Source organism: Camellia sinensis, chromosome 13 (assembly GCF_055761805.1).
Source record: "Camellia sinensis isolate YWXY chromosome 13, ASM5576180v1, whole genome shotgun sequence".
In the NCBI taxonomy this organism is placed as follows: Eukaryota; Viridiplantae; Streptophyta; class Magnoliopsida; order Ericales; family Theaceae; genus Camellia; species Camellia sinensis.
The window spans coordinates 95752434-95772530 of record NC_138973.1 but is presented as its reverse complement, the minus strand read 5'-3'; the positions used below and the strand labels follow the sequence as shown (position 1 = coordinate 95772530).

The following is a 20097-nucleotide window of genomic DNA, read 5'->3' as shown; positions in this document are numbered from 1 at the left end:
TTCTTTGGGCCATCATGCATGGAAATGCGTGATTGGTGGTCCAAGAACCGAGGCATATGTCCCTTTGAGTCATTACAATGATAAGAGACATGGTTGGTGCATACATGCTTTGAATTGTGCTGCCATGCCTTGTTTTGCCCTCTGTTGCTGTGAGTTGCAGGTTCTGCAGGAATACTCTGCCGACCGGCAGTGTAATGTGCCGACCGGCACTATTTTCTCTGCCGACAGCTTCAACTTTGTGCCGATGGCCATACAACACTGCCGGTGGAAATTTCATCTAGCCGGTGATGATCCCCTCTGTCCAAGGATGTAGTCCTGAGGTTTTGACAACCTCCAGAGGAGGAAAGGGAGGAAAACAGAGGCAGCTTGCGCATGGCGGCGCGCTTCTCGAGACGTTTTACTGTTTTCCTAAATTAGTTAATTTGTTAATTAATTAATTTGTAATATTTAATTAGCTTGCCTAGTTAATTAATTTGTAATATTTATTCGGTCCCTCCGAGCGAGGGCAAATCTGTAATAAGTGTGTGTGGGTGGTGTGTGTGTCTTCCAACCTCACGTCTTTCTTCCCTTTTATTTACCTGCTTATGATGGTAGATTAGGGCACGTTTAATTTAGCATACCTCATGCTATGCATGTGTGCATCCATGCATTTGTATTGCATGCATTAGGCTCGGTACATCACGCTAATTGCATCAATACTTCAATTCCCAAACTGAATATGTGATAATTGTGCATTTTCACATGACATGTTTAGGATAGCCGAGCCTATTCTAGTAACATTTTGTATGCGATGCATTAGGCACTTCACATGGACTTGGATCATGCATGTTTGCTAACAAGTTCTTTGTTTTGGCACGGAGTACTATGTAAGTATTTCCGCTTTAGCATATCACATGAGTGTGAATGTTATCATGATAGCATGTTTAACACGTGGCTAGATGCTTATGTGTTATAATTTCTTGAATGCCTGTGGGTGAAGGCCGGATTGTTTGAGTTGGAAAAACTCGTTGAAATCCGTATTTTAGCCTACTTGCGAGTAGCAAATTCCAAAGCATTTTCAAACCAAACGGATATGCAATGTTTATTTCCAAATTAGGCAATCTAGTCTATACTTGTTTGGTGTGCGCATAACATAGTAATTCTAGGCTAATAAATGGAATAAGAACACGTAAAGTTTTCAAAAACGGATATCACGGTTAGTAGAGGCCGGTCTTCGGACCGGGCGAAAGGGGGTGCTCATAGCTGACCTTCCCCGATCGTACCCAAGCTCCCGAGCCGAGACAACTCCGGTGATGACGGACATGTGGCCTTCGGCACCGAGTCAGGGTTTCCTAAATTCCCCCATAAAAAATATTTAGGTGGCGACTCTGTATCTGGCAAAGCAGTCCATGTTTGGCACTACTTTTTCAAAATCTGTTTCTCAAAACGATTTGCCAGATTTGGACTCTTTGGTTCAGATTAAGAACCGTGACACAAATCGAGTCCGAACTGTAGCACGAGGTCCCACGCGGGCGCTTGTTACAGTTTCTGGCGACTCTGCTGGGGATTGTTAGAGATCTTGACTCGAACTCGTGATATCCTGTTTTGATCTCATTTATGTGTTTCTTTGCATTGCATGTGCATTGGTGCGCCTAGGAACACAGTGTTTGCCATCTGCCATTCCTGAACGGTTTGCCGGAGGCTTGCCTTGTCAAGGCATGTCCATAAGGCTGACCGGCTATGGGCTCTGACAGTATGGGAACACAAACCCCGGTTTTACCGGGGCACCCTTTTGACCATTCGACCTAGTGCATATTCGGAACCATAGTGACCATTCCAAGCTAGGACAGGTTGCTTACCCGATGCTAAGTTGTTTGAGAACCGCTGTGTGCGTAGTGAAACCCTAACTCCTGACAAAATAGGACATGGAAATCCTACCCCAACATAGGGGTGTTTTGTTCTCTTTTACTTGCTATGTGCTTTTAGAGTGTTGCTCTACAGGAACGCACATGTCAGTTTGCAAGTTTGAGTATCAAACATGGGGACACCAGTATCAGTATCAGTTGTGAGAATCAGTTATCCGCGGGCATTGGTTCAGCTTTCGGGAATAGTGACTTCTGGGAACAGTGATCAGCAGTAGGGTACAGTTGTTTGGCTACACCCGTGATTGATCAGTTTGGGCTGAAATGCTGTCTGTTTTTCTTTCAGTTCAGAGAGTTGCAGAGTTGATACAGAATAACCAGTGTCTCCCCCTTGCTGAGGCAGGATTTATGGCGGCGCAAAGTTCAGAAGAAATTGTGGTTATGACAGCCGCACCGGAGCAGGGAACCATTCCGCAAAGTGAGGCCAGCATCAGTATGTCATATCCGCCCAGGATGCCCGTTGTGCACCCGGTCTGGGCTCCCCAGTTATACCAGGCTCGTGAGCCCACCACCTTCGAATTGATGGGGATGATAGGCGACCTCCAAAGGTTTGTGGCAGACCTCGCCTATGGAATGTCGGCTTCACCGCCAGCGGCGCCGTATGCCGGGAATTTTGTACCACAGGAGCCCCCGCTACTGGGGCGGATTGTGATAGAGCTCAGCCAGCCGGAGGTGGCTTCCGGCTATAGCTACGACATGCTAGCACCAACCCAGACCCTCGATCAGGCTGAGGCCAAGGGAAAGGACAAGGCAAAGGTAGACGCCGACCCCATTGAGCAACTGCTGTGGGCAGTCGAGGCTTTGAAGGCCAGAGGGATGAACAAGCAACAAACATCTGCAATAGTGACCAAAGCTGTAGATGATGCCTTCCCCGCTCCAACCAAGGGCAGTTCAAGCCAGACAGAAAACCGGGATGGGCCCCGTCATGCCCAGACAATTCCAGTAGCTCCCACCCCTACACCGGGAAAGGTTCAGAAAGCCAAGGCAGCGCCAGCTGATCCTTTCGCCAGCGCATCTGGCAAGAATCCTCAAACTGCAAAGTACCTGCCCCGAGGGCGCAGGGTCTTTCACGACCTCCACATGCCTTTGTGTAGGGCATTGCTGATATTGGCGAAGAATGGGCATCTTAAGCCTTTGGAGTCCCGGCCACTCCCGAAGAATCTCCCCGCCACTCATGATGCTACCTTGTACTGCGCGTACCATCAACAGTCCGGTCACAGTACCGATGGGTGTTCCCGTCTTCGTCATGAAGTGCAGGATTTGATTGATAACAAGGTTATCCTACCACCCACCTCAGGCAAGCCCGTCACCACTCAGTTGTTGGATTTCGAGGGCTCAGATACTGCGAGTATGTAAAGTGAACCGCCTGCGGGCAACACTTGGTACATTTTTGATGAAGCGTCTGGCACGCATTTTTGAGCATCGGTGAAACCGAGTTTTGTAAATCTTGGCTTAGATGTCGAGTCAGTCTTTTGTTTTAAGTCTGTCTCTTTGTCTTGAGTCAGTCTTTTTTTGCTCAAGGATCTGTCTTGTTGTATCGAGTCAGTCCCCGTTGTATATAATACCAGATGATTCTGGGGTTGTTGTCCCGAACACCATTTCGTTTTGTAATTATTATCTGTTTTTTTTTGTTTTGAGTCCGTTTCTGCCGAGGGGCCAGTTGCACCAACAGAGCCGATTGAAACAGCTGTTGCTATCTTAACCTTCATGCTTGCTTTCAGCATAAGGACCAGCGAATTTGAGTGGGCTGATAGTACATCTCGCCTGCTCTCCTGTGTGCCCAAACTCATTGCATTAACCTAAATTTTTCAAAAAACAAACTTTTGAACACTGCGGTGATGAAAACGAAGAGGAAGGAATCCCTCGGGTTTTGCAAAATTTTGATCATTCCGAGAGAAAGAGAGGCGTGCTAAGCCTTTTTATGAATGAAATCATGCTTGTCGGCGTGAGTACTGAGAAGGACCCTGGCCTGATCCAGATTGGTTCCACACTATCTTCGGCGCGAGCGATTCGTCGCCTTCTTAAAAACTTTCAAAAGCAAATGTTTTACGCGGCCTTGCGAAGACCTGTGTGGAATCGCTCTTGAGATTGCGCAGCCTAGGATCGCTCTCAGTCTCAAGATTCAACCTATTTGTTTTCCGAGTTTGAACCCATTCAGAACGTTCAAAAAGTTCAATGGACAAACGCCATGAAAGGCCCGTGTGGCCAGTTTTGCAGCAGCCCTCGAGCAGGAGGCACCAAAGCCGAATCAGAAGGAGTAGATCTCGTCGGAAGAAGCTCGTAGAGCGACCGGGATGGATTCTCCGCAAATCAGTGCAACAGCCGTTCTCCTAGATACAGAGAGGCCTCAATTTCAAAAAAACCATTTGGCATGGACTTCCTACACTTTTACCCTTTGAGAGGCTCGCTGGGCCGAAAACCCGGAAGGGCGGCCCAGGCAAAAGTTAGAGCAAGAGAAAAATACAACAAAAAAAGAGAAAAATACAAAAAGAAAGATTGAAAAAGAAAAAAAAGAGACAAAAAAGAAAAGAAAAAAAATACAGAAAGAAAAAGAAAAAGAAAAATGCAACAAAAAAGAAGAAATAGAAAATGAAAAGAAGCTCGCAAGGTCGAAAACCCGCATTGGTCGCCTTGGCAAAAATAAGAGCCAAACAAAGTGAAGGTTAAAATACCCGAGTGGACCTTAACCGGAACTATGTAAGGCTTGATTCCCATGTTTGGGATACGTAGGCAACTTCATCATGAAGTCCAGCCCCCAACGCTTTCATAAGCGCCTCAGTCCATGCAATGGTTTCAATTTCATTGCAAAGTCCAGTCGCCAACGCTCCCAAGGCGACTGTGTCCATATATGTGTTGTGATCGTCTTCGTCATCTCTGTGTCTGAGAGTTCGACCACCGCCAATGAAGACTGTCTGCGGACTGCTGCGGCACCATCCCAAACAAGGGGCAACTTTCCGTTGCCGCGTGCCGCCGTGAGCCGCCATTCAAACTAGGGGCAATTGCCTCCCACCCCCTTTAAACCAGGGGCAATTTTCCGTTGCCTCCGATCCGAGGTTGCGCATCTCGAAGGGTAAGCTCCATGCTTGTCGAGCATCAGCTGTTTGAAAAATAGTTTTTGAAAATTTTTACTGAGGTTGACTATTTTCTCGAAAACTATTCCATTTTCCAAAACTGGACCATTGTCTTGGACCCAAAAAAGGAAAATTTTCAGTGCTTGCGGCCTGACTCGCACGCTTTTCAAATCAAAAATTGAACAAGTACGTTAATCCGACTCTCATTTTGATCAAAACTGTTTTAGTAGAAAGCAAAAACGAAAGAATGGTTAAAATGATGAACTAGGGGCACAGTTGAGCCAGGCGTTCTGTCTTTCCCCCGTCACCGACGTACTTGCCAGAAGAGCGCTCTGCCCGCCAGAAGAAATAGCTGTGAGCTAACGGCATCAGGCGTGAACCCGCAACTTCCTATTCATCCATTAATCACCCCGAGGAGGGATGGAAAATGAGAGATTGAAGAATAGAGAGGTGTAAGTTGAGAGAAAAGTGAGGAAAAGGGTTTTGAGAGAAAATCCGAGCTTGAGAGTCGAGTGATGTGAGGATCACAAATCAGAAAGGGTGGGAAACAATACCCAGATTGAACTGGCTCCTCGTGGTCCGAGGTCTCCCATCTTCGCTAATGCGTCTGTATGTCGTGTCTTTGGTTTTGTTTACCTCAACCTTTGTCTTTGGTCTATTCCGAGCGTGTCTCGTTGTGTTTAGGTCGTGTACCTCTTTGTTTGAGTCCTCCCCGCTGTGTTCAGTTGTAGGCTCGACATCCCGGTCTGAAAAACCCTTATTCGATTTCAAAAATCGCTTATGCTCAGAATGCTGTGCCATTCTCTACATTTGAACGTGTTTCGACTCCAACCAGTTCCATCTTTGAGGTCCGTCCTGTCAGATTGGGCCGTTTGTTCAGAATTTGCCGTGTGCAGAATGAGCTGAATGCTGTGTTATGGGCTGTATACAGATTAATCCCCAACAGAGTAAGGGCTGTGTGTCCAGAATCAGGCAGTGGGTTGCTTGGGTTATTTTGCTGTTGGCTGTTTAAGTCATCTGATTATTACAGTGCAAGTGTTCGATTTTCAGACAGCCAATCAATTCCATTTACATTGAGGTGTAACATGATGAGATGCGATGCAATGCATGAAATGTGTAAATGTAAACACTTTTTCAGATAAAAAGTCTGTTTCATTTCATTATCTTTTCAAATGTACAAGTTTTGGAAACAAAAATCTGCCTGCGGCAGTACAAGGTAATCTATCTACCAACAAAAAGAAAAGTACAAAGAAAGAAAGAAAAGATAGCGAAAATCTGCATCTATGTCAAGCACTCCGAAGGGCTGTCAGTCCGTCCTGGTCCTCTTCCTGGACGAGGGTCCAGGGGCATCATCAGCGTCGTCGTCAGAGCCCGAGCTAGAATCGCCTCCGGTCTCCTCCTCCGATGACCCTGCCTCCGCCTCTGACTCCTCGTCGTCGTCGTCCGGGACTGGAGCTCGCGACCTACTCCCGACGTGAGTACGCCCTCCCCTGGTACGGGGAAATATCCTGCCCTCCTCATCTCTCCCCCGAGCAGGGACAGAAGGTCTAGCTGGAGCACCTCCTGCCATGGGAATCTGGAAAGGAGGCTGAAAAGTTCACAAAAAGGGAAATGCATCAGTACACTGTGAACAGTTTAAAGGTGCAGAATACAGCATGTGAGTACAGTGTAAGAATGCCGCGAGCAGTTTATCAGTACAGGGTACGGTACAGAATGCAGTGTATGCAGTGTTCAGATACTGTGAGATTAGTGTATCAGGTGTTGTGCCGTGCATCAGATTATGCAAAGCAGTGTATGAATGGTTTGAGGCCAGTGTCAGAAGGACATACCGGTATGCTGTAGACGGCTAAGAGGTCAAATGTCCGCTGGAGCATCCCCATCATCGAGGCATTCATCGCCAACGACTGACGGGTGTACTCAGAAGAAGCCTGCAAAGGTATCAGATGCATTAGTATTCTGTGGAATATCAAGTAAACTGAAATGAATAACTGTACGAAATGCAGTAGAACATACCGGCGGTAAGTCAGGGACGTCAATGAACTCGTGACCAGCCGGTGGAGGGGCGAAGGGGATCTGATAGGTCGACCCACCCTGCCCCTGGAAAGTCAGTACAGCAGGCAGGGCAGGCCAGCCAGCTCCTCGTCCTCCCCGCACTCCGCCCCTGCCACGGACCCGGGCCCTCCTCGAAGATCCAGCCCCTGCTCCCGCTCCGGCCCCAGCCGCCGATGCTACAGGCCTGGCCCCCTCTGCTCGACGACCGCTCAAGGGACGCATCAGGTACGTCCGCACGTACTCCTGATAGTCGCCGGTGCCTCGGAAGCCGGCCTCCTCCCAGCCGATGGAGTAATCATCCAGCTGCTCAGTGGTCAGCCCCTCGGTCTCCCTCATCTCTGCAGGAGGGTGAGCCGGGACTATCTGCTCAGGTAACCCGCGGGTCTGGCGTAGAAAACGCTCCCCCAGGTACCAAGCCCGACAGACCGGGCCCTCTAGCAAGATCCGGAAACGCGAGGTCTCCTCAGCACCAGGGAACCGACCCCGCATCGCCGACGGCAAGGAAGCCCATGGCCGCCATGTGATCTGAAAGTGACAGACAGTTTGTTATCTACTGTTATTGAAACATGCAGTGGGAAAGCGAAGTTAAATGAACTGTAAGTAAATCATACCTCCGCGGGGGTGATGGTGTCGAAATATCGGCGGAAGAAGCCGAACGTCTCTCGTGGTCGCCGGGTGCATCTCCCGTCGAAGCGACTCGAGAACGGGACAGCCGGAGGAGGCTCCGCAACTGGTACAGGTGCAAGCCTAGGAAAGTAGGCGTAAACCCACAACTGCAAAACAGATGTCAGTATGACTATCGGATAAAGCAGAATAAAGCAGAAATGGCAGAGCCGTGTGTTGTGCAGTGTATTATGTACAGTGTACAGATGTGAGCAGTGTACAGTCAGTGTAAAACAGAATGTATGTGTGTGCCGTGTGTACAGTATACAGTGAGTGTAAAGCAGACCGCAGTGTGTGCAGTGTACAAGAGTACAGAGAATATCGGACGGAAATGAAAAAGAGGAGAAGAAATGTACCTCCCAAGCCCGCCAGTAACCTCCAAGTAGCTGGCCGCTGCCGCGCGAAGCCGAGCTCATATAGCCGTACAGGGTGGCCAGAGCAGCGCCGCCCCAGTCATAGTGCAGAATGTCTCGGACGTCCACCAGTGCGCTGAGAAGGCAGAGAGGCACGGTGTTCGCCCGGTCGACGAAGATAGTAGTCCCGAACAGGAACATGAGGAAGCCGCGGGCATACCTCTCCACGTCCTCCTCGGTCATCTGCACCTCCTCCCCTAATGCGGGCTGGACCCTGAACTGTGCCTCGAACCAGGAGTATCGGACGAAGCCTGGACGAGCTAGCGGTGGCGCCTCCCCCAGTAGATGGACCTGAGCGGCGGTCCACTCATCCATGTCGGTGTCGAAGGGGATCGGATCACCCCCTACCCCGATGCCTGTGAGCATCGCGAAGTCATAAGGGGTCATCGTCATGTCCCCTGCAGCAGAGAAATGGAAAGAATCGGTGGTGTCCCACCACCTCTCCGCCAAAGCGGCGAGAAGAGGTCTGCATGTGGAGAGCCTAGAGAGCCCTTGGCAGAAGGTGCCAAAGCCTGCTCGGTCCACGATGCGCTGGACCGCATCAGGGAGCTCATCATACCACTCCCGAGCACCAGTATTCCCATACCTGCGAATGGTATGGGAACCCTCCTGCAAACAGAAAATAACAATGGCAAGACAACATTCAAAATGCAGTTTTGAAAAGACAAATATGGCATGTATGCAAGTTTGTCAGATTCAGGCAAATACCGGGTGCCGGTGTGCTTACAGTGAAATACGTGTGCCGTGTCAGCGTGTTTGAGTGTTTCAGAACAGATGTGGCATGTATGCAAGTTTGGCAGATTCAGACAAATACTGGGTACCAGTGTGTGTGCAGTAGAATACAGTGTGTGCCGTGTGTTTGGGTGATTCAGGACTAGTGCAGTGTGTGTGCATGTGTCAGTCTCAAGCAGATATCAGTTGTATGTATGTTTACAGTCAACTACGGTCTACGGCATATCAGATTTCAGCAATTAAAGAATACAGCTAACTATGGCAGTTTTGTATCCTACATTGCAGAAAGTAAAGCAGAAAGAAGAAAAATTACCTCGGAAGTGCCGAATGAAAGGTGGGAGGCAGGCTCGCGTAGTAGTAGCTCAGGCGCCGCGTACCTCTCAAAGCTCCGGAACTGACGCAGGCCGTCTGGGGGCAGAACGTGGATCGCCGGCCGGTAGGTCGCCGGGTCGAACGGGCGCTCGCTCAGTGGTAAGAGCTCGACCCCGGGATCCATCTCGTGGTCCGGGGGAGTCCCGCCACGTGGAATGTCGTCCGCCATGTAGAGAGTGGTGTGAAAATGGCCCGGAAAAGGAAAACCGGGTCGGAATACGAAGAGTCAACTGAAAAGTCAACTCCCGAGAGGGTCGGAAATGGCCGGGGAGGCCGGAATGTGAAGAGGCACGGAAATGAAGAGGAAAGTGAGGGGAACAAACCCCGAGAAGGCGAGAACGCCGAACGAGGCACCGAAACGAGAATGTGATCGGTGGAAAATGTCCGAAACGCGAAGAGGATCGCGAATCCGACGACGAAACGGGCGTAGAACGCGAAGAAACGGGCGAAAAATGAGAGAGAAATACCCTAGAGAGAGAGAGGAAGGGATTTCGGCGGTGGAGAAGTGAGAAAATAGGGCATGAAGCCCTATTTTATAACACCCAAGGTGAAAGGACAAAACTGCCCCGCACCAGCAACTGTTTGCCGGTCGGCAATGTTTTGTGCCGGCCGGCAATTTTTTGTGCCGATGGAATTGTTTTTGTGCCGATGGCCGGCCGGTGGCCTCATCATTCGGCCGGTGGGGTTCCCACAGCCTTGTTTAGGCCATTTGGGAAGTTTGTGGTCTTCATAGCTCAAGAAAGTGCAAGAAAGTGCATCTCCGACGCTCAACCGGCCTCCGTTTTGACCGCGGGCCGTGTCTCCAGTGCGTGGCACTCAAATTCGTGCAAGGTGTATCCTTTTTGTATCCTTTTGAATTCAAAAGCTACCCCATGTGTGTTGCACAAGTTCATCACACTACTTCGGTACGTTACATCGCACTGTCGTGCGCCACACATTTGCATTGTTATGCACGTGTTACATGCGTTGCAACACGCACCCCTTTGCATTGTCGTGCACATTTCTCATGCATCATCATTGCATTTACATTCCTTGCATTGTCATGCATTCCGGAATACGTGCGTTGTTGCGCATTTAAGCCCGTTTACATTCCGTGTGGCGTGCGTGTCAAACTGGTCATCGCACTGTTTTGTGCATTGTATTGTTCGCGCTGTTCTGTGCATCGCACTGTTTTGTGCATTGTATTGTTCGCGCTGTTCTGCGCATTGCACTGTTTTGTGCATTTCAAAGTTGTTCGCGCTGTTCTGCGCATCGCACTGTTTTGTGCATTTCAAAATTGTTCGCGCTGTTCTGCGCATTGCACTGTTTTGTGCATTTCAAAATTGTTCGCGCTGTTCTGCGCATTGCACTGTTTTGTGCATTTCAAACCTCGCGCTGTTCTGCGCATCGCACTGTTTTGTGCATTTCAAACCTCGCGCTGTTCTGCGCATTGCACTGTTTTGTGCATTTCAAACCTCGCGCTGTTCTGCGCATTGCACTGTTTTGTGCATTTCAATTTCGCGCTGTTTTGCGCATCTCATTGCATTTTACATGCATTCCATCGCACTGTCCTGTGCACTCGCGTTGCCTAACGCATTGCGCTATTTTGCGCATCATACCGTCGTACAATACCCACGGTCTGGCGAGACCTTAAACACGCACGGTCTGGCGAGACCTTAAACACGCATGGTCTGGCGAGACCTTAAACACGCAGGGTCTGGCGAGACCTTAAACACGCAGGGTCTGGCGAGACCTTAAACACGCATGGTCTGGCGAGACCTTAAACACGCATGGTCTGGCGAGACCTTAAACACGCATGGTCTGGCGAGACCTTAAACACGTACGGTCTAGGAGACCTTAAATCCTTGGAAGGTGTAAGACCTTTAGTGTTCGCATTGCCGTGCACTTCTTGAGCCGCGTGTTGTCGCGCATTCCATGCAACATGCATCACTTGCATCATTTGCATTTCAAAAAAAAAAAACAAAAACATGCATTGTCATACATACATTTTGCATTCCGGTCTAGGAGACCTTAAATCCTCTGAAGGTGCAATTCCTTCGGTGTTTGTCGTGCCCGAACGACTTTTCGGTGGTCGGGTAAAGCCACCTGTCTGTGCTTGCGATGAGTTCCTAGAAGACCAACTGGGACGGTGGAAACTAGAGTTCGAACGGCTTATGCCTAGAACGCAAAGGTTCGGGAGTTCCGAGACTAAAGTCTGGTTTAAATACCCAGAGGTTTACCCTCGGCTTGAAATCTGTATGGAAGCCCCATAGGTTGAGACGGCATGTCTACGCCTCAGTTCTGGATACTGAACCAACCTAGTATATCACCCTGTTGGTAAGATAGGGAAAGTTGCAATCATAGTCATTGCATCATAGTGCATTGTCATGCATTTGCATTGTGGATTGCATGCATTCATTGCATCACCTTCCGCCTATGGCTTGCACCTTTCCAGGTTGAGCTTGGTCTGGTATGTGTCCTTACTTTTCATGTTAAAACATAGTTCTGTATGTGTATCGCGCCGATTCCACGTTGATATGTTGGTTGAGGGTTGCGGCACCTTTTCTGTGTTACACATGGCTCGTACGTGTGCATGCCTTTCCTAGGCAAGATTTGGTTTGGCTTGCGTGACATATCCATTGTATCCATATCCATTTCATTGCATATTTGTTGATATTGCATTGTAGATTGCATGCATTCATTGCATCACCTTCCGCCTTCGGCTTGCGCCTTTCCAGGTTGAGCTTGGTCCGGTATGTGCCCTTACTTTTCATGTTAAAACACAGTTCTGTATGTGTATCGCGCCGATTCCACGTTGATATTTTGGTTGAGGGTTGCGGCACCTTTTCTGTGTTACACATGGCTTGTATGTATGCATGCCTTTCCTAAGCAAGATTTGGTTTGGCCTGCGTGTCATATTCATCCATTACATTGTAGTGTAATTTTTGCATCCGGCATTAGGATCGTAGTCCTTTCTCCAGCGGGTTGTTTCCCCACTTATGTCAATTCCACCCAATGCTTGTTCTTGCGTCTGTCTACAATACTCATAGTTCAGTTGACCGTTCTATGGTAGACAGACTTGTTACCTCCATCAATCTATTTGACATAGGTGTGGTTTCGAACCGTTCGTGATTGGATCACGATTCAAATGCTTTGCATGTAGCTTGCATTGTTTCAAATACATTGCATCTTCATTTGCATTGTTTATACATTGTTTTGTATATATTGCATGTCGTCTTGCATCCATTTTGCATTGTCATGCATGTTGCTAACAATATTGTACCTGTTAAGTTTGTTTTCTTTTCAGGCACGATATTGTATGTACGGTTCATTTGAAGCTGGTGCAACCAGACGAGCCGCACAGGTATTGTATCTCCCGAGTGAGACGTATTGAGAATTCCATAATTCTCTTACATCCTTTCTGCATTGTAGTGTAGTTTGGTATGCTAGCTTAAAATTGTCGCATGTTTGCTTCATTACAGTTTTCTTTGCATGATCATAAGTTATGCTCGGTTTCGTGCATTGTCTTGCATTTTGCCCCTGCCTCCGGGCGCATATCTTATTTGTCTTGTATGTTTGTCTGAGTCTTCGGCCTTGTCAAAAATGGGTCGTCTCTGGGCTTTGACATTCACTCCCGTCATTGTTATGACTTTCGAGTTCTGTCAAAGAGGGGCAACTGTAGACACCCCATTTTTGACCGTCTTCAAGACTTGGACGTCACTGTTTGAACACACGGTGATCTTCCATGTTTGTGTTCGTTTGGAGTTCCCGGAGGTCTCGGCTCGCGCGCCTTGCCTCAGGATCCCAGAACTCGACCGTTTAGTGTCTGGTTTTGCACCAAACACTTGCATCTTGCCCTTGAGAGGCAAGGTGGGGCTTGTAGACCATCCCCACCCATCACCGGCAGTGGCTAGATGCCACTGGCTGGTTTTTGCTGCCACCGGCAATATAGTTTGCCGGCCGGCACTCTTTGTTGCCGGTCAGCACTATTTTGTGCCGGTCGGCACTTTGTTTGGCCAAGATGGCATTTTTTGCCGGCCGATTGCTGTTCATCTGCTTTTGCAGATATTTTTGGACAGCTGTATTGCTTTTGCTCCCCTCCATACACGTGTATGGAGGGATCTCCCTCTTGCAAAGCTTGTCTTGTAAGCTTTACAAGAGGCATATAGAGAGGAACTCTCTCTAAGGCAAAAGAGGAGAGGCTTTAGACATTTTTGAGGAGAGAAGACAGAGGAGAGCTCTGGTTTTCTAGGGTTAGGGTTTGACATACACAACCTATCTCTCTTTTCCTCTCATTTTGCACACTAGGTGTTTTGTGTCTCATTATTGCACACAAACACCTAGTGTTTCACCTTCCTCTTGGAGCTGGGGTTCTAAAGAGTGTGTTTTGAAGTTTTGGTGTTGGATTCAAGCTCAAGGAGGCCATTGGAGCATCTTTGTTGAAGAGGACTACAAGGGTGAGAAACTAGTCCTTTTTTTTTTCCCTTTTTTGCATTGATTTTCTACTAGTCTTAGAGCTGTTTTGTGCTTATTGTATAACATAAAAAAGTTCTGTTTTTAAGCCCTCTTTATTGTTTATTAAGAGAGTTTTGTTGTTTGAGGGTTGTTGACCACCCTTAGGCCTCAAAAGGCCTCATTTTGAGCCACTTTGTGCTAGCTTCGGGATTTTGGTGTTGAGGTCTCTTCACCACTGAAATCTTGAGGGATTTCAGTGGTGAAGATGATGCTTTGAAGTCCCAAGAAGGAGAGGGCCACCCCCTCTCCTTGTTGTCCTTGAAAAGGACCTATTTTGGCCTCTTAAGGAAGCCTATGCTTGAGTGTGTGTTGAGCATATTTGGTTTGTTTTTCATGCTTATATATCCATGATATAACATGATTTCAAGTTGGTTTTGGAACTCCATGCATGTTTAGCATAGTTGCCATGTAATGCCCTATTTGTGCCTTAACATGTTCTAGGTTGTTAGCCTTTGTTGGAGCATGTTTTAGGCTTGCATTTGTGAAGTTTATGTGCTTATTTTGCCATGTTTTAGCTCTGTCCATAGTCGTTTGGGTTGATCTTTGCATGCATTATATAGCTCTTTTGTATTTGGGCTTGTTGGCCTTGAGTATGTGCATGTGTAGCATGCCATCTTTGCATTGTTTTGATGATTTGGAATCATCCTACATGCTATTTCAGTCCCATTTCCATGCTTGTTGGATTGCCTTGCATGTCTCTTTAATGCTTTGAAAGCATGTGTTGCAATGCTCCATGTTTTGGCCATGGTGTATGCCTTTGAATTTGGGCCACTTAGATGCCATCTAAGGAGTCTTTTGGCCTTGTTTTAACATGCTAAAAATCTGTTTTTAGTTGTTTAATGCATGCCATGTTTGGTCATGATAAGTGTAGTTCAATGCATTATTGATTTGCCTTGAACACTTGGACTACTCTTTGCATGTTTTGGCTTGATTTATAACTTGATTTGGCATCATTTTATAACATAATTTTAGGGCTCATGTTGCATGCTAATTAGTCCATGATTCCTCCTTTCAAGTGTGCTTGAATGTTGCTTGTTTTGTGCTTAAGTGTTGGTCCTTATGTGCATGTGTGTGTGCATGCCATTTAGCTCTCACTCTTTAGCACTTATTGCCTACTGTTTTAGGCCTTTTTAGAGTTGCCTAATTCATGTTTAAGCCCATCTTTGCACTCATTTTGTATTGCCATATGCATGCTTGTATGCTTGCATAAGTTAATTGCCATGCCATGTTGCATTCCTAGCTTGTATGCCTAGGTTGCATTGCATTTTGCATGCATGCCTTGTTCCTTGAATTGGTGATAGGAATTGGGCCTAATTTGTTTGATTGGTTTGCATGCATTTGAAACCAAAGTTGCATGCGTGGTTCTTTGGGCCATCATGCATGGAAATGCGTGATTGGTGGTCCGAGAACCGAGGCATATGTCCCTTTGAGTCATTACAATGATAAGAGACATGGTTGGTGCATACATGCTTTGAATTGTGCTGCCATGCCTTGTTTTGCCCTCTGTTGCTGTGAGTTGCAGGTTCTGCAGGAATACTCTGCCGACCGGCAGTGTAATGTGCCGACCGGCACTATTTTCTCTGCCGACAGCTTCAACTTTCTGCCGATGGCCATACAACACTGCCGGTGGAAATTTCATCTAGCCGGTGATGATCCCCTCTGTCCAAGGATGTAGTCCTGAGGTTTTGACAACCTCCAGAGAAGCAAAGGGAGGAAAACAGAGGCAGCTTGCGCATGGCGGTGTGCTTCTCGAGACGTTTTACTGTTTTCCTAAATTAGTTAATTTGTTAATTAATTAATTTGTAATATTTAATTAGTTTGCGTAGTTAATTAATTTGTAATATTTATTCGGTCCCTCCGAGCGAGGGCAAATCTGTAATAAGTGTGTGTGGGTGGTGTGTGTGTCTTCCAACCTCACGTCTTTCTTCCCTTTTATTTACCTGCTTATGATGGTAGATTAGGGCACGTTTAATTTAGCATACCTCATGCTATGCATGTGTGCATCCATGCATTTGTATTGCATGCATTAGGCTCGGTACATCACGCTAATTGCATCAATACTTCAATTCCCAAACTGAATATGTGATAATTGTGCATTTTCACATGACATGTTTAGGATAGCCGAGCCTATTCTAGTAACATTTTGTATGCGATGCATTAGGCACTTCACATGGACTTGGATCATGCATGTTTGCTAACAAGTTCTTTGTTTTGGCACGGAGTACTATGTAAGTATTTCCGCTTTAGCATATCACATGAGTGTGAATGTTATCATGACAACATGTTTAACATGTGGCTAGATGCTTATGTGTTATAATTGCTTGAATGCCTGTGGGTGAAGGCCGGATTGTTTGAGTTGGAAAAACTCGTTGAAATCCGTATTTTAGCCTACTTGCGAGTAGCAAATTCCAAAGCATTTTCAAACCAAACGGATATGCAATGTTTATTTCCAAATTAGGCAATCTAGTCTATACTTGTTTGGTGTGCGCATAACATAGTAATTCTAGGCTAATAAATGGAATAAGAACACGTAAAGTTTTCAAAAACGGATATCACGGTTAGTAGAGGCCGGTCTTCGGACCGGGCGAAAGGGGGTGCTCATAGCTGACCTTCCCCGATCGTACCCAAGCTCCCGAGCCGAGACAACTCCGGTGATGACGGACATGTGGCCTTCGGCACCGAGTCAGGGTTTCCTAAATTCCCTCATAAAAAATATTTAGGTGGCGACTCTGTATCTGGCAAAGCAGTCCATGTTTGGCACTACTTTTTCAAAATCTGTTTCTCAAAACGATTTGCCAGATTTGGACTCTTTGGTTCAGATTAAGAACCGTGACACAAATCGAGTCCGAACTGTAGCACGAGGTCCCACGCGGGCGCTTGTTACAGGCTTACAGCCGCTCTGTATAATTCGTTAGGCCAGAGGCCGTTCTGTATAATTTGTTAGGCCAGAGGCCGCACAGTATAATCTGTTGGGCCTGAGGCCGCTCTGCATAATGTGTTGGTCCTATGGTCGTTTTCTATTCTGCATGGGCTTGAAGCCAGTCTGTATTATATGTGAGCTTGAGACCGTATTGAGATATAGTTATGGATAAGACCTATATATGGTTGGCATCTGTCTACTTATTTTATCCAAGGTTTTGCTTATTCAATTAACCTTCTTACATTGCTATTATTCACTGTGCTTTGCTCATTCTGTTTTATGTATAGTTCTGTAGGTGACCCATCGACGATTGACACTAGAGTTGTACTGAGGTTCGCCTGTCTGCCAAGTCACCTGAGGTATGTCTCCACGTGGAGGCCTTAATTTATTGTTGGGAGTCATATAAATTATTAAGTCTTATGAAAGTGTGTGTGAGATCTATATAAATTCTTTGATTGTATATGTATATTTGGAAATGTATTTGAATGCTTAAATCCAATTAAACCATCATGTATGCACAAGCTCAATGGATGTTGTCTTTTATTGATATTGCTTCCGCTTAAGGCCCCCTATGTGACTAAATATTATTTTCAAATTCTGTTTTGAGTTTTGAGGCCTATGTACAGGCCGGTCATGGACCAAACTTTTAGGGGCGGGTTTGGGTCGTGGCACTTCCTCTATTTCTTTTATCACCCTCAATCGACAAAGATCAAATCACTCCACCATACAAACTAAAGGATACACATCATGCCCACGAACAAGCATTAGGTACAAAGTCTACCTCCACCAGCTAAGTCACATCATTCAGGCACCTCATGTAATACGTTGATTTTCAAACAAAATCAGTCACCAGTAGGCAAGATAAAATACCAAAAATCACAATCACATACTGATATAAACATTCTTATCCTTAATTTTGGTTAGAACCCAAATCAGTGAGCTATCTATAACACCACAATCATATTGTTCCCTTCAATACGTTTTCTTACAAAGCAATAGTTTTCCTAAAATATTAAATAGATTAATAAAAGTTATCAAAGAAGACTTTAAGCCGACGTGGCTTAAACAGACAAATCATATTGGGAAAAAAAACTAAACAATACAAATCTTCAAATAATTTGCCACAACTCAATATTTATGGAAATATGGCAAATTAAGTTGAACTACTGGAACTATGAATATGTTACACTATACAGATTTTTATTTTTTTAAAATAAAACAATTACTTAATAACATACACGGTCTAAATTCTGGCTATATAAAACTATATCATGCCTTAATTCCCTTTTGTCTCATCTTCTTTCTAAATGGTTTGAACATGAATTTATGCCATATTTAAAAGCTTAATATATAAAACTATGTGGCTGATTTGGCTTATTCACTAATTTCCAACACCAAATCACATCATGTCTTAATAGAATTAGAAAAGTGAGAAATTAAAAACTAGTGATGTTAGTACTTTTACCTTGTTACTTCTTCTTCTTCTTCTTCTTCTTCTCTTTCTTTGAAAGGTGAACCTATATTTAATAAGAACAAGTATTGTAATTAATAAGATACTGTATTGTCAAAAAAGCTTTGATTAAATGATTGCTCACCTCTTGGGATGAAAATGCATGAGATTGTTGTTGATGTGACATTGGCCGAACAGTGGGATGACTACTAAGTGAATCAACAACCTATCATTCAATAAGAGGCTTAAGTTGTATAGTAGCTCTGGGCAATTTAAAGTAATAACTAGTAAAAATAATGAAAATACTTGCTGCCTATGTAATAGGTTCGAGGGTGTAATAGGTACGCCCACAGCTTGCAATTGAGATTCCAAAATCTCAATTCGTGACTAAAAATCTGCGTGTATAGCCTGAATTTGTTTCTCCATTACGTCATTCATCTTCAACTCTAACTGCATTTGATATTGTTGAAGTTGCTTTTCAACTTGTTCTTGAACTCGAGGTTGGAAGATATGATTCTGCTTTTGTGATTGCCTATATCTACCTCCAAAAACATCAGTGGAAGACAGTCCTAATCCAAACGTCCGAACATGACCAGGTCCCTACGGCCCCCTAACTTGTGTGGAAATCTGCTCATTTAATGCAGCAGGGTCCGAAAAAGATCCCTCCATGTGCTCCGTTAGCTCATTCATTTGAGTCTACAATTTTGAATTCAATAATTGGCATCCAATATAAATCATATTAAAAGTCCAATAAAGTAGTATCACATACCATAACTTCATTAACTAAGTCACTATTGCAAGTACCATCTTTCATGTATGCGGCCATCCACACCTGTGGCCGACTAGCAGAAACCCCATTGTTCTTTTTTGTCTCCTGTAAATAAAAGACAGATAAAACAAAACATTAGAGTATCTTATTTCCAACTTCTCGTTTGCATCACCATTATCGCTGTTATTAAAGCCACCACAACTACCACAACCACTACCCTTTTACCTCCAATACACCACCCCTTCATCATCACCACAAACCACCATCCCTCTACCCCTACCTCAATCACCCCAATACAAAATGAGAAGATAAATTTTAAAGATAATAAATTTCAATTTTCAATCTTATACATATTAAACTTGATTTAGTTTAGTTATAAGTTGAGCTAGCTACCTCCAAGGGTTTGTATCCCATATTTTTCACTCGTCATTTCCAATCTCTCCATTTCTTTCCAAATGAAGCAATTATTGTTCTCTTCATGGATTCATCTGCATTCGTATGAGCCTACAATTATACACACTTGTAATATGCAATGTCAACTATACTTGTAATATGCATTTCATGTGGAATCCAATTGTAATATGCATTTCAACTTATTTCATATTAAATATCTGTATTACCTTTATCTGCTTCCATATGTTATCTTTATTTTGTTGTGGGACATAATGTCGAGTCGTAAAAGTGAGTGGTGCAAGACTCCCATCTCGTGCCAAAACACCCAAATGTGAAGCAAGGGGTGTGTATCCTTCAACTATTTGATTCAACTCATTTGAAACAAGTTTTAAAACACCATTGTCACTAGTACCCCATCGACTATGCACATATGTGGAACCCCTTGTCTACTTTTGTATGGTTTAACTTGAGCCAGGACCTATAAAAAACAAAAACAGGGCCAAAGAATTGAATATGGGTTCTCAACAGTAGGTTATTTTCTGCTGGAACTACACTTTCTGGTTTGCAAGGTAAAGCAAGTGACTTCTATATCCATAGTATAAAACACATTTTGAAATTCATCTAAACGGGAGGGGGGGGGGGGAATTCATCTGCTTATAACAACATTAGAGATTAAATAGTGTGCATAATAACAATATCATAAAATATTTCTGTATAAATGTAGGTTGAACAAAATTCATCTACTTATAACAACATTAGAGATTAAACAAAGTTTTCATTTTGTCACTGTAGACACCCCATTTTTGACCGACCTTAAGACTCAGACGTCACCAGTTGAGCACTTGGTGATATTGCATAATGTGCTTG

The 20097-nt window shown here is 45.2% G+C and overlaps 1 long non-coding RNA gene across 1 annotated transcript; it reads right to left on the bottom strand.

Moving 5' to 3' along the window:
• Positions 1-17294: 17294 nt before the first annotated feature.
• Positions 17295-19846, bottom strand: LOC145806319 (uncharacterized). The gene is made up of 3 exons (XR_014349280.1): positions 19231-19846; positions 18214-18942; positions 17295-18135 (listed from the first exon to the last, which is right to left on the bottom strand). It is a non-coding gene; the product is annotated as an uncharacterized LOC145806319 (long non-coding RNA).
• Between the last annotated feature and the right edge of the window lie 251 nt (positions 19847-20097).